The sequence below is a fragment of the Asterias rubens genome, chromosome 16 (genome assembly GCF_902459465.1).
Source record: "Asterias rubens chromosome 16, eAstRub1.3, whole genome shotgun sequence".
Lineage (NCBI taxonomy): Eukaryota > Metazoa > Echinodermata > Asteroidea > Forcipulatida > Asteriidae > Asterias > Asterias rubens.
Window position 1 is genome coordinate 14,018,474 of NC_047077.1, and position 11,453 is coordinate 14,029,926.

At 37.2% G+C, this 11,453-nt stretch overlaps 1 long non-coding RNA gene across 2 annotated transcripts; it reads left to right on the forward strand.

The window, feature by feature from the left end:
* The first annotated feature begins 950 nt into the window (after positions 1-950).
* On the forward strand, positions 951-7,521 carry LOC117300988. Of its 2 annotated transcripts, XR_004520252.1 has the most exons (6): positions 951-3,549; positions 3,972-4,084; positions 4,713-4,818; positions 5,232-5,352; positions 6,446-6,641; positions 7,309-7,521. It is a non-coding gene; the product is annotated as an uncharacterized LOC117300988 (long non-coding RNA). The 2 variants fall into 2 exon arrangements; XR_004520251.1 differs by having other exon boundaries at positions 3,972-4,818.
* The last annotated feature ends 3,932 nt before the right edge of the window (positions 7,522-11,453 follow it).

The window sequence follows — 11,453 nt, forward strand, 5'->3', positions numbered from 1 at the left end:
AAACCCCATACAAATAGGTCACAATTAGGCTAAACACGACCATCCAAATTATTTCAACTTCGGGAGGGGGGGATTAAGGATTTTGCACCTTAATTACCGAGCTGCGACAAAAGGAAGAATGTTTTCCTAGAATGCGCAATTCTCACCTGCCGGAACAAAACAGGGGGTCTCCTATGGTCCATTACCCGAACAAGAATAACAAGTTTGACCAATCACACACAACTCCCTGATGGTCTTGCAGATTAACACATTCCTATAGGGTAGCCTACTTATTATTACACCGGCCAGCGATGGCCCGTGAATGTGGTTAAAATGGCTGTGCTTTGAACTAAGCTATAACGCTACACCGTTATGAGCTCATATAACGGTGTGCCTTTATAACATATAAATTATAAGTCAAAGTTATGACTTAACCTCCATGCTCATACGAGATAAGGCAATTTTAATTTTGAGTTTGTTTTCATAATGTCCTTTTAAACACCCCGAACACATTATTTCAACACGTGTGGGATTATTTTCTTTAAAAAAAAGGGTGTGGTGACAACCCCAACCACACCCACAGAAGAAGAAAAAACATACCAGAAGAGCGCTTTGATTCTTCTTAAAAAATCTGCCTTATAATGGGGGGGGGGGGGTTCTGAAAAATCTAACGCCTAGCTGGTCTTTGAACGTAGCACTCTCCTTTCCCTGGTTTTCTAAATTTTAGGCCTTCCTCCCGTCATTTTATTTCTCTCACTGGAATAAATAAATAAAACCAGGATTGAGAGCCCCTGAACATGTTCATTTTTGTGTGCACATTCCACGGACTGCTTTTGACAGTGAAATGTCACCTGTTTTAAGACCATTGTCTAAGCCTGAATAGAGTTTGTGCTTTTTCGAAGCACCCATTGTTGCCAATCCAGGCCATGCTTGCTGTGCTCGTGCTGCGTCCACTTGGATCTCGTGTCGGGGACTGGCAGCATGCCGTATCTCTCGGCTCTTTGGACGTCGCGTTTTCTTGATGAACTGAACTTTAGGCATGGTAAATTGTATCCACAAATATTTACCATGGCCAATAAATGTGCATTCAGAAACATTTTAGCATTATAACTGTTGCACTTTACATAACTTTTGACATTATTTTGTTGAGGCTTCGCCGTGGCCGATATTTCTTCAAGAAAGATGAACCATGTGCATTTTTGTCACATGGCAGGCTGGCCACAAAGGTCGTACAAGAAACTGCAATGAATTCAGAAGAACATTCGATGTCGAACCCTTTATTTCATTTACAATAACTCGTCGTGAGTTCCAATACATTTTTGACGACTATAATGCAAGTTTCAACTTCGGAGTTGAGCTTGCGAGTGAGCTCCTGACCAGCCAAAAGTCCAGCCACATTTTTGAACTGTTTCCTGAGTTGCAGAAAGAGAAAACATCTTTGTGCTGGTGACCCCAATGTGCCTGTCCAGATGGGTGATGTAAATCTATGGATATGTGGTTTGTGGACGAATTTGGAGGTTCACCAAAGGACCAAGGTAAAAAAACTTTGCCAGAAATCCGACCTCCACTTTTAAAGTTCGCATATAATATGCGACTTACCTTTTGAATAAAATTTTGGACTTATTTTCCCCGACCCCTTGGCAGTATAACATAACAACCTAGTAAGTTTTGCAAGACACCCTTTTTCAATTTTTACTGCTGTATCTACAAATACAAATCTTAAATAACCTGGCTGTTAAAAAACCCAGACCCCCACCCCGAAAATAAAATAAATATAGAATAAAAACAATAGTCAATAAATAATTTCTTTTGAAAAATCCCCCACCCCCCAAAAAACACAACAAAAAAGACAAAACTGTCGTACCTATTGACCTTTCTATAAAAAAAACGCCCAAAACAGAAACACCCAAAACTATTGTGTAATAGTGGAGGTCGGATAGTGCAAGTTAAACCCTCAAGATGAAGATCAAGACAAGATGAAGACTGCAAAGAGTAAGAGGAGATCTAACCCGTTCTCTTACAGAGTCCCACCCCTTGTACCGCCCCTTCCCCAATCAATGTTCTTCAATCTTGTTGATGTTGTCCTTACTTGTCTATCTTTCATGGTGACTCTAAGCTGTCTCTGCATTTCTTGAGTTGCATATTGGTCGAAGCCAGTGATGCTTTTTAATTAGGAGACTAGTCTTACTGGAAATTTCTGTTGGTGTTGATTCTTCAAGTCGTCAGTTGTCATGTTTATTCAAATTGTCATGATTTAGAAAACAATTTTTTTTCTTAAACTTTATAAACATAAGGGTAAATTAAAACTGTACCATAGTAAATTAACACAAAAATTAAACTAATTGTAACCACTATAAATGTTTTAGTAGTAGTTGTGCAAATAATGAGGAGTGTTCGATCATTAGGAATTGTAAATAAATCATTTGACCAGCTATATGAATATTTACACTTTCTGATATCATCATTACTCTGACTTCCGATTTTAAGCAATATTGTAAAATTAAGTATTTGGTTACTGAAAATAATAGAGAAAAGAAGAACAAATAAAACCCTAAAGCAATAATAACCACCCCAAATGTTTAAGAAATAATTATGCAGATCAATAATAAGTCCAGTCCAATCAACATTCATTCTGATGAGGAATGTTAGATTTAGGAGTATTGTAAATAATATTATTTAGTCCATGCTAAATGAATATTTACATGTTCCTAATATCAGCATTACTTTCACTTATGAATTTAATCATTTGAAAAATAGTAAAAAAAAATTATAGTCCAGCACGAGCTTTAAAAAAAATTGAAGTCCCGAAATTAAAATATTTTATATTAGGGCCTAACTTATCAAACTTCCTTAAAAACACTTATTCTCGAGCGCTGTGAAAAAAACAAAATGAATGCTGTTTAAAGAAGATAAAATGAAGACGACGGAAGTCAACGAAACAGAGCAGATCATCCATGGGGAGCATGCATGAAGGGGAGATGTCAGGAACGCTTTAGGTAAGTATGAATAGTAAGACAGTAAGGGGATAATAGTGTTGGCCTAGAAATAAGACTAACTCTCTACTCTTTCAGCAGGTTTGACAATTGTAAGTATATGTTGTCTTGAGCAAAGAACTGAGCTGTGAGTAAACGATGATGAAGACTCTCCCTTTGATGTCACTGATGAGTGACTGGAGGCTGTTCATCAAAGGTTAAGTATGAGGTAAATGTATCGGGGTAAATTAGTCTAGCCAAACTTTTCCCCACCACATCTAACCAATAATTTCCGAACAAATTATTGCTCAACAGTGCTAACCAATTTTCTCAACAGCGAGCTAACCAATTTTTTCAACACCCTATAACCATTAAATGGTTAGGCTGTTGAGAAAATTGGTTAGCTCGCTGTTTTTCTCCGTAGCCTAACCTAGCCTCGACATAGGCTATACTCTTTTTTGTTTCCACAGTTTGTAACCGGTTCTTGGCGAAGTGGATGCCTTGTGGCAGGACTGGTGCTTGTGCTTAGAAACACAGAAATTGCTGAAGCTACCTTGATGTCTCCGATGCCTGACCCAAGGTCAGCGGGGTCAATGAGGTCAAGTATTTACATCTAAGGTTATGTACTAGGTGAATTGTAATGTAAAGTATATAAGGGTTTTTGCAAAAGAAGAACAAAAAAGGAATTGAATTGTGGCAGCAGTTGTGCCTGCTGGCAGCTCTGGGACACCATTAATTTCAACGGTTTGGGAAAGCATGGGGTTATCTTTTGTAATTGTTGCAAGCGAATGTGCACAGACATGACAGATGGCAGCTCTGAGACACCGTAAATGACATTGGTTTGGTAAAGTGTGGGGTTTATCTCATGTAATTGTTGCAAGCAAATGTGCACAGAAGGCAGTTCTGGGACACCGTTATTACATTGGTTTGGGAAAGCATGGGGTTATCTCTTAGGACTTTGGCTAAAATGATGTGACACCAAAATAATCTTTCTATTAATTTGTTTTCTTCAAAAAGCAGATCCTGCATGTTCTTACTTGAAGGATGAGATGATGAAGGAAGTTGTGTTCTGGAATCTTGACTGAGCTGAGGCTGCTACAAGCAGGGACTGTTGTCATGAACGGTTTGAATATGTATCGGGTTTTACCAATGAGCATGGAGGTAGAAATAGACTATTTCTACCTCCATGCCATGAGTTACAAGTGATTAAAGACTGGTTCATACTTCCTGTGAATGCTAAGCAAATTTTGGTGTTACATGGCTTTTTGACGCGAATGTTTCGCAGGAGTTGAACAAAGTTCAACTGTTGCGAATTTATGTTGAGATTCGTATCACATTTGCATTCGCAAGAAGTATGAACCGGGCTTTACTGGGGAAAAATTGCCTACTAAATGTATCAACAACTCAATCAAGAAACTTGGAGGATGATGGACATCAGCATCAGTTTATCAACAAATTTGGAAGAAACAAATTGTGTCAAATTAGATTTGGTTCTCAAACAAATCTCTAAAAGCTGCTGAAAAGACAATTTTAAGCAGCAGTTGAAATACTTTCATTTAAAGTTTTACAACAATCATCAACGAAGAGCTAACCACCGAGGATAACTTACGAACCAGTTAACTTGATTTAACAAAAGTGTAGTATTGTAACAATCCAAACAAGTTAAAATTCTTCCTGAAACATAATAATCGACTCTCAATGAAGCTTATTAGTAATATGTTAATGCATGGAGATAATTTTGTCTGTTAAATTTTTCCTCAGTTGAGTGGGGGACTACAACTATTGTTTGGCTGAGCGTCGTTGGAAGATACAGAGAGTATGGTGACTACAGCTGGACCTTTTGAATGAGCATCACGAGAGGATACAGGTGAGAGTCAACAACAGACCGCTTGAAGTTTGACATAATTCATTTTTAAAACTCATTTTGAAAAGAATGTTCTACCCACAAAATATGAAAGCAAAGGAGTTAAGGTTTTAGAATTAGCACCTTTGAAAATGGCAAAAAAAGTCAATTAAAAGAACAAAAAGTTCATCCCCATTACCCACCCTATTACAACCGACTGGTGGAAAACGTCGTTGAAAAGAAGGTCAAGGGAAAAAAAAACCACCCTGGATTGTTGTGTGTTTTTGTTTAATGAGTTGAAGAACTGATTGTAGCTCAGTGTAGAAGTCTTTTCCAGTTGATGGTATTCACACTTAACTACTACCCGAACAAGTGATATTTGTATGAAAAGCATTCATCAAAAGTAATCATTTGAAATCGTTTATTTTCCATTGCAGATTGAGACGATTGACTTTGAGATGACATTCCCGCAAACTCAGAGGGCTAATCAATATTTGTGGGGTGTTCTGTACCACCAGCTGTTTGGACCCACCAGCTAGAGGACAACACCTTTTCAAGGTATTAAATAACTCGATGATAGAAGTTCAAGTGACTATGGATGTTAAGACTAACCAAAAGTCGACAACAGACCACTTTTTCAATTTGAATAAGAAAACTTTCTTATTCTTTTCAAGAAGGTTCATCCAATCAATAAGCATCTAAGAAGGTCACAAATGTCGATATGAATGAATCGATCAACCCCATCCTTTAGTCGTAAAAAAACCCACACACATTAAACCAACTGGTGGAAAACTAGCAGGCCAAGGTTTTGAAAAATATATAAAAAAAACAAAATAACAATCAGCCTTGGCGAATTTGGAAATAAAAAATGAAATTCAAAACTTAAAGTATGGCGATGAAGAAGCACCTTTGAAGGTTTCATATCCTTGATTTGAAAAACTACATTAATTCCCATCCAACATGGATTTTTGTGTCCGTTTGTGTTTAAAGAAATGACAAACCAATCGGGCCCACTGTCATAATGCAGGCTGAGAAAAATATGGCCTGAGATGTCTCTTTGCTAAGCAAAAATTTGGCGGGGCACCAGCCACAGCAATGCAAACTTAATGTAATTTTGACTGATAAACTTTTTCTGATAAGCAATTCTATTTGTGCTTAGAAAGATTTTGTGCTTACAGGCTTTATGACATTGGATTCTGGAGCTCTAGTGTTGGAGAATTTCATTGGATCTGATAGCATTTAGATCAAATTATGCCTAGAAGAAATTGATACTTGTACTAGGAAAAGATTTAATAAAAATAATATTCTGACGATGACTAGATAGAGCAAGCTAGTCGAAAAGTTGAGATCAATCAATTCAGAGCTGACTCTGCGTCAGTACAGTTAATTACGATCCTATAAGCTGAAGTATAGTCCCAGTCTATTTTCTTTACCATCATCAGCCCTGGTAATAGTTTAAAAGCAGCCAGTTCTTTTCAGAACTGAGAAGTCTCCCGAACCTCCGATAATCTACTCTGCGGCAGTAGAATAAAGCAAAACGGTTCTCTAAGAACAAAACTCTACCTGGCAAGTAGATACACACATGGTGTTACTGCAAACCAAATATACAAAAATAATATTAATTTGATTTTTTGAAAACTTTCTACAACAGACTGAGACGATGAACTTAGAGATGGCATTTACCCACCCTTGAGGCTAATCAACGCTTTTTTGGACTGTGTGCCGCCAGCTTCTTCAAGTCTAGCTAGCTGACTCTATACTACAGTTCAACCCTTCATGAGACCTTTTGATGTTGAGGCTAACCGATGCTTTCTGATCAGTACAAAGAGTCAACAACACACTGCTTGGTAAGTCTGACAAAAAATTGACATGGAGTTATAATCGTGTAAAATTAGCAATTTTGAATGTTTCCGATCCTTGGTTTGAAACAATACATTCATCCCATCATTTAGTTTGTAATAAACACACCATAAAACCTACAGGTATTAAACTTCATTGAAGAGAAGAAAAAAGATTGAAAAAAGAAAAAGAAAAAAAATAACCACCAAAAAGGAGCCTGAAATTTTGAGTCATGTTTTGTGTTTGTTGAATGAGCTGAAGAACTGATTGAAGTTTAGACTGGAATACTCTACAGAACAACTAATAGGCCAGCAACTGATTTCACAAAACTTTATGTAACTGTGCATAACAAGTCCACTTGGGCAACCATCTAAGGCGCAACTTACGCCATAACATTGCGCAAATGAACTTACGCAGTTATGTAAAGTTTTGTGAAATCTGCTATTGACCTGTATTATGCAGGCATGATATTCTTCCTACGTCTGATTTTTGTTTTTTGGACCCTCAGAAAAAAAGCAAATTTGTTTGTGCACAGCCTCATGTGTACCTTTTGGTCAGCCCTCGAACCCTGCCCCATAAGGAAATTTTCTAGTTTTTTGTGCCAAATATCATGCCTGATTAACATACCTGTTTACCAAAATTGATCTTTGAAATGGTTTATATTTACTTCATCAGACTGACATGATGTTCAGGGAGATGAAATACACCCAATCTTGAGACTAATCGATGCTTTTTGGAATGTGATGAGCCAACAGCTGATGAAAGACTGGTTTAATTTCAGCAAGACGACTCTATGCTACACGTTCAACTGTTCATCAAGTGACGTTTGGACTATGGATGTTGAGGCTTACCGACGCATTTTGGACAGATGTAGAGTCAACAACAGGACCCTTGGTAAGTTCTTATACTTTTCCTTGAAGAGAAAGTTAATCCCACAATTTTAGCCAAGGAGTTGATTCGGCACAAAAATAGAAAACCTCTGTTTGAAGATGAGGTTCATCTTGAAAATTTGGCAAAAGCTGACTCTGGGCACCTTTGTATATTTCAAATCATTCATTTGAAGATTGCGTTCATTTGCATCCTTTAAGTTTGCAATAAACACACCGTAAAACTAACTGGTGGAAAACTTCATTAAAACTGGAGTTCAAGGTTCAGAAAAAAGAAGAAAAGAAAAACCCAAATGTGAAAACAATAGACCGCTTGGTAAGTTTGAACAAAAAAACCCACTAAATTTTGAAACTTCTTTATAAAGAGAAGGTTCATCTTCCAAATTTGGTAAAGGATTTGATATTTCAGAATTAGAACCCTTGGAAGATTTCAAATTGTTGACAATAAATTAACACACCAAACAATCAACTGGTTGAAAACTTGGCATTTTTCAGAACAAAAAGAAACAAAAGACACAAAAGAAAAAAATACCTTGAAATTTGTGTCATGTTGTGCAATCGAGAGTTTATGATAAATAATCTTTGAGAATTTTCTGTTTCAGACTGAGATGATTGCCTTGGAAATGACACCCAAGCTCGAAGCCTTGACGCAATTATCAACGCTTTTTGGACTGTCCCCTACCACCAGCTCTGGACGAACTATAAATAGTCTAGCCAGATCACACTCCGCTACAAGTTCAACGGTTCAAGTGAGGAAGGCTAACCAATATGCTTTTTAGACTATGTGCCACAAGCGAGAGGGCGCCCTTTCTGGCCAGATGATTCAACTCTTGAAAGGCAGTCGGTAACCCAACACTTTCGGACTATGTTCCATCAACTGAAGGACAATCAACTTTTTAGTGGACTGTTTGTGCTACCAGCTAAAGGACTTTGGATAATTCCCAACAACTGTTCAACTTAAGTGCTATTCACACGACGGCAATTAATAACAGGGGTCCCTTGCTTAATTTTAGCATGGTTGTAAAATGTAGCAATTGTTTGACAAGATTTAACAAGAGACCTTGAACAGTACAAAAATTGTTTGTCCTTTCACACGAGGTACATTTTGTAAAGTTTTACAACCATGCTACAATTTAGCAAGGGACCCTTGTTAAATTGCTCTCTTGTGAAAGGGGCCTAACAAACTGATTCATTGACGGCCCCTAGGAAGACACTTGAGGAGAAGACCATCTATAGGCCATGCCTGAAGTTGGGACTGGCTGCGGCTGTTGCTCTGGGAAACAAGCTTTATCGTACGATCATGTGATGATTCAAGCCACATCCACAGCCACTAATTCAGATATAGCCTTAGGATGTTTACTCAATAGAGGTATTGAACATAGCGTCCGTGACCGTCGTAATTGATGATACAGCGGGAAAGTGCACGCATATAGGCACGTGCATAACTCTCAGCCAATGAGAGCCTTTCACGCAGACATGTTTCATCAGTGATGGTGGTCAGTGACGTCTTGTGCAATCCATCTATAGATCTTTATCACGGTGCAGCCATCTTGAATTTCTCCCATTGGTATAAATGTTACCAAACCGAGGCTGGAAGAACAATTTAGTCTGGTTCCCAATTGCTAGACGATTATTAGCATTCTATATTGTTATTCGATACGAGGAACATGACCAAGATGGAGGCAGCATGATAACGGTCTAATAGGCTTTTCTTGACTCCCATCAAACTCCAATGCCATTGTACAATGCTAGCTTGGTACTCGAATCATACTTAGCTTTGATGATTAATCATGGACGATCAAATTTACTGAAATCAAGTACAACACCTGTTGGATTTTGATGGGGGTCATATGACCATGTCACACAAGGCAATTTACAGGCAACCAATTCCAGGCAATCTCAGCAGAAGAAAAGGCATTCCCATTTGAATGTTAATTTTTTTCTTTAGTGGAAAAAGACAATGTTTTAAAATTGACTCGTGTGCTACCAAAATGGTCATGCAGCATGCACTGCAGTTGGTTGCCTCCAAGTTGCCTGCAAAAGTTGCCTGGTGTGACAAGGCCCTTAGTAGTTAGGACTACTTTCTTAAGATGGTGAACCTGTAATTGTAAAGAGAAACAAAAAATTAAATGAAATCAGGCCCCAATTCATGAAGCTGTTAAGTACAACACACGCTAAGCAAAATTCTATGCCAAGTTTAAAATGAGTGATGTACCAGTCTAAACAATGTAAACTTTTTTCATTTTTTGGCAGGTAACCAGTTTCTGCTAAGCAATAATTGTCTGTGCTTAGCAAATTCTTGTACTAATGCTTACGAAATTTGAGCAAGGTTACCAAAACAAATTCAGTATAGTGTAATGTAACTACAACTTAAAGGGTTTTTGCTTGCAGAAACTGTTTAACTACAAATGAGTGGAATAAATTTTCATTATTTTAAGTCGAGTGCAGAAGAATGTTTCGCAAAAAATTAACCAAACTATTGAACTTATCTCAGACATGTAAAAAAAAAACAATGGCAAGAAAAAGCTCAGGTTTATTAATTTTGTTCCGAGACAAACTTTATTGAATAATTTATTTGATAAAGGTAGAAAACTTTAAATAACAAATTGAGGTTTGCATACATCACTCTTGGTGTTTGAGTTTCAGTTGAGACTTGTAAGATTTAATCTATTGGAGTTGGCTTTTTTGACAATGGTGGACACTACAAACCAGTCAGTGCACTTTGCAGTTTGGGTGAAATTTACCCAAACCTAAAGTGTCCTAGTATTGTGTCCACCATTATCTCAAAATGGCTTGTTGTTCTGTGCCCTTTATCTATAGTAAGAAATGTTACACATTGCTCAAGAAATAGTACAATTCAAAGTTGTGTAGGAAATTTCAGCCCGTATTTGAGTGCAAAAAAAGACAGGATGCATGTTTTAGAAAACTGTACAATCAGGATATTTCATTACTTACAACCATCCCTCAGCACCAGTCACTATTCAATCAGCGCAGTTAATAAAACGCCATTTTATAAAACATCCAAGGCGACATGTTCCTTTAAAATTAATGGCAATAACAACTTTTGATTAGATGCCTATACATGTGTAATCAATATGCATTTTGAGAAACATTACTTTGAAGTAATGTGGTTATATGGATATAAGTTTTTATGCCACAAAATTTGAATCTGAAAAGGGTTATTGTCAGTAATGCTTCTCATATTGTGTATTCCGATTATTGATTGTGGCAAAACACTATAAGATGACCATAAATTCCAATGCAATAACAATGATTATTTTATCATAAATGATCTTTTGAAATACAATTGTCAAGTTGAATTGATCTTTGGTGTCTGGCAACAGATGTATATTTTAGCCTTATAAGCATTAAAGTCACCTGGAAGTGGTATTTTTTCAAAATAAAGCTTTTGTCACTAATATAATATGTGTTTTGATGAGTGGAATGTGAATAAACAGTTAACTAAGGTTTTAAACAATCAGTTCTTATGTTATTTACAAATTTAAGAGTAGACCCGACCCGAGAGGGCGCTGTTCGTGACGTCAATTGAGGCAGACTTTGTCTGTAATGCGTAGAGTAAACACAGTTGCAAAGTACATCTACGGACCAAGTCGTGAGTTTGTACGTTTCAAAAAAAAAAAAATTGTTTTTTTTCCAGGAATGCCGACCAGGTGTATTGCTGCTGAATGCAGAAAAACACTTTTTGAAATGTACCAACTCACGACTTGGACGTACATGTACTTTGCACGTGTGTTTACTATACGAATTGCAGGCAAAGTCTGCCTCGATTGACGTCACAAAAGGGGTAGGGGGAGTCGGCCCCCAAACAACTTTATATATTTTTTAAACATATAAATCGTGACAATAATTACTAAAAAAAATTGTTTTATTGTTCGTTATACACATAATGAATGTTTATGAGTGCAATGGTGC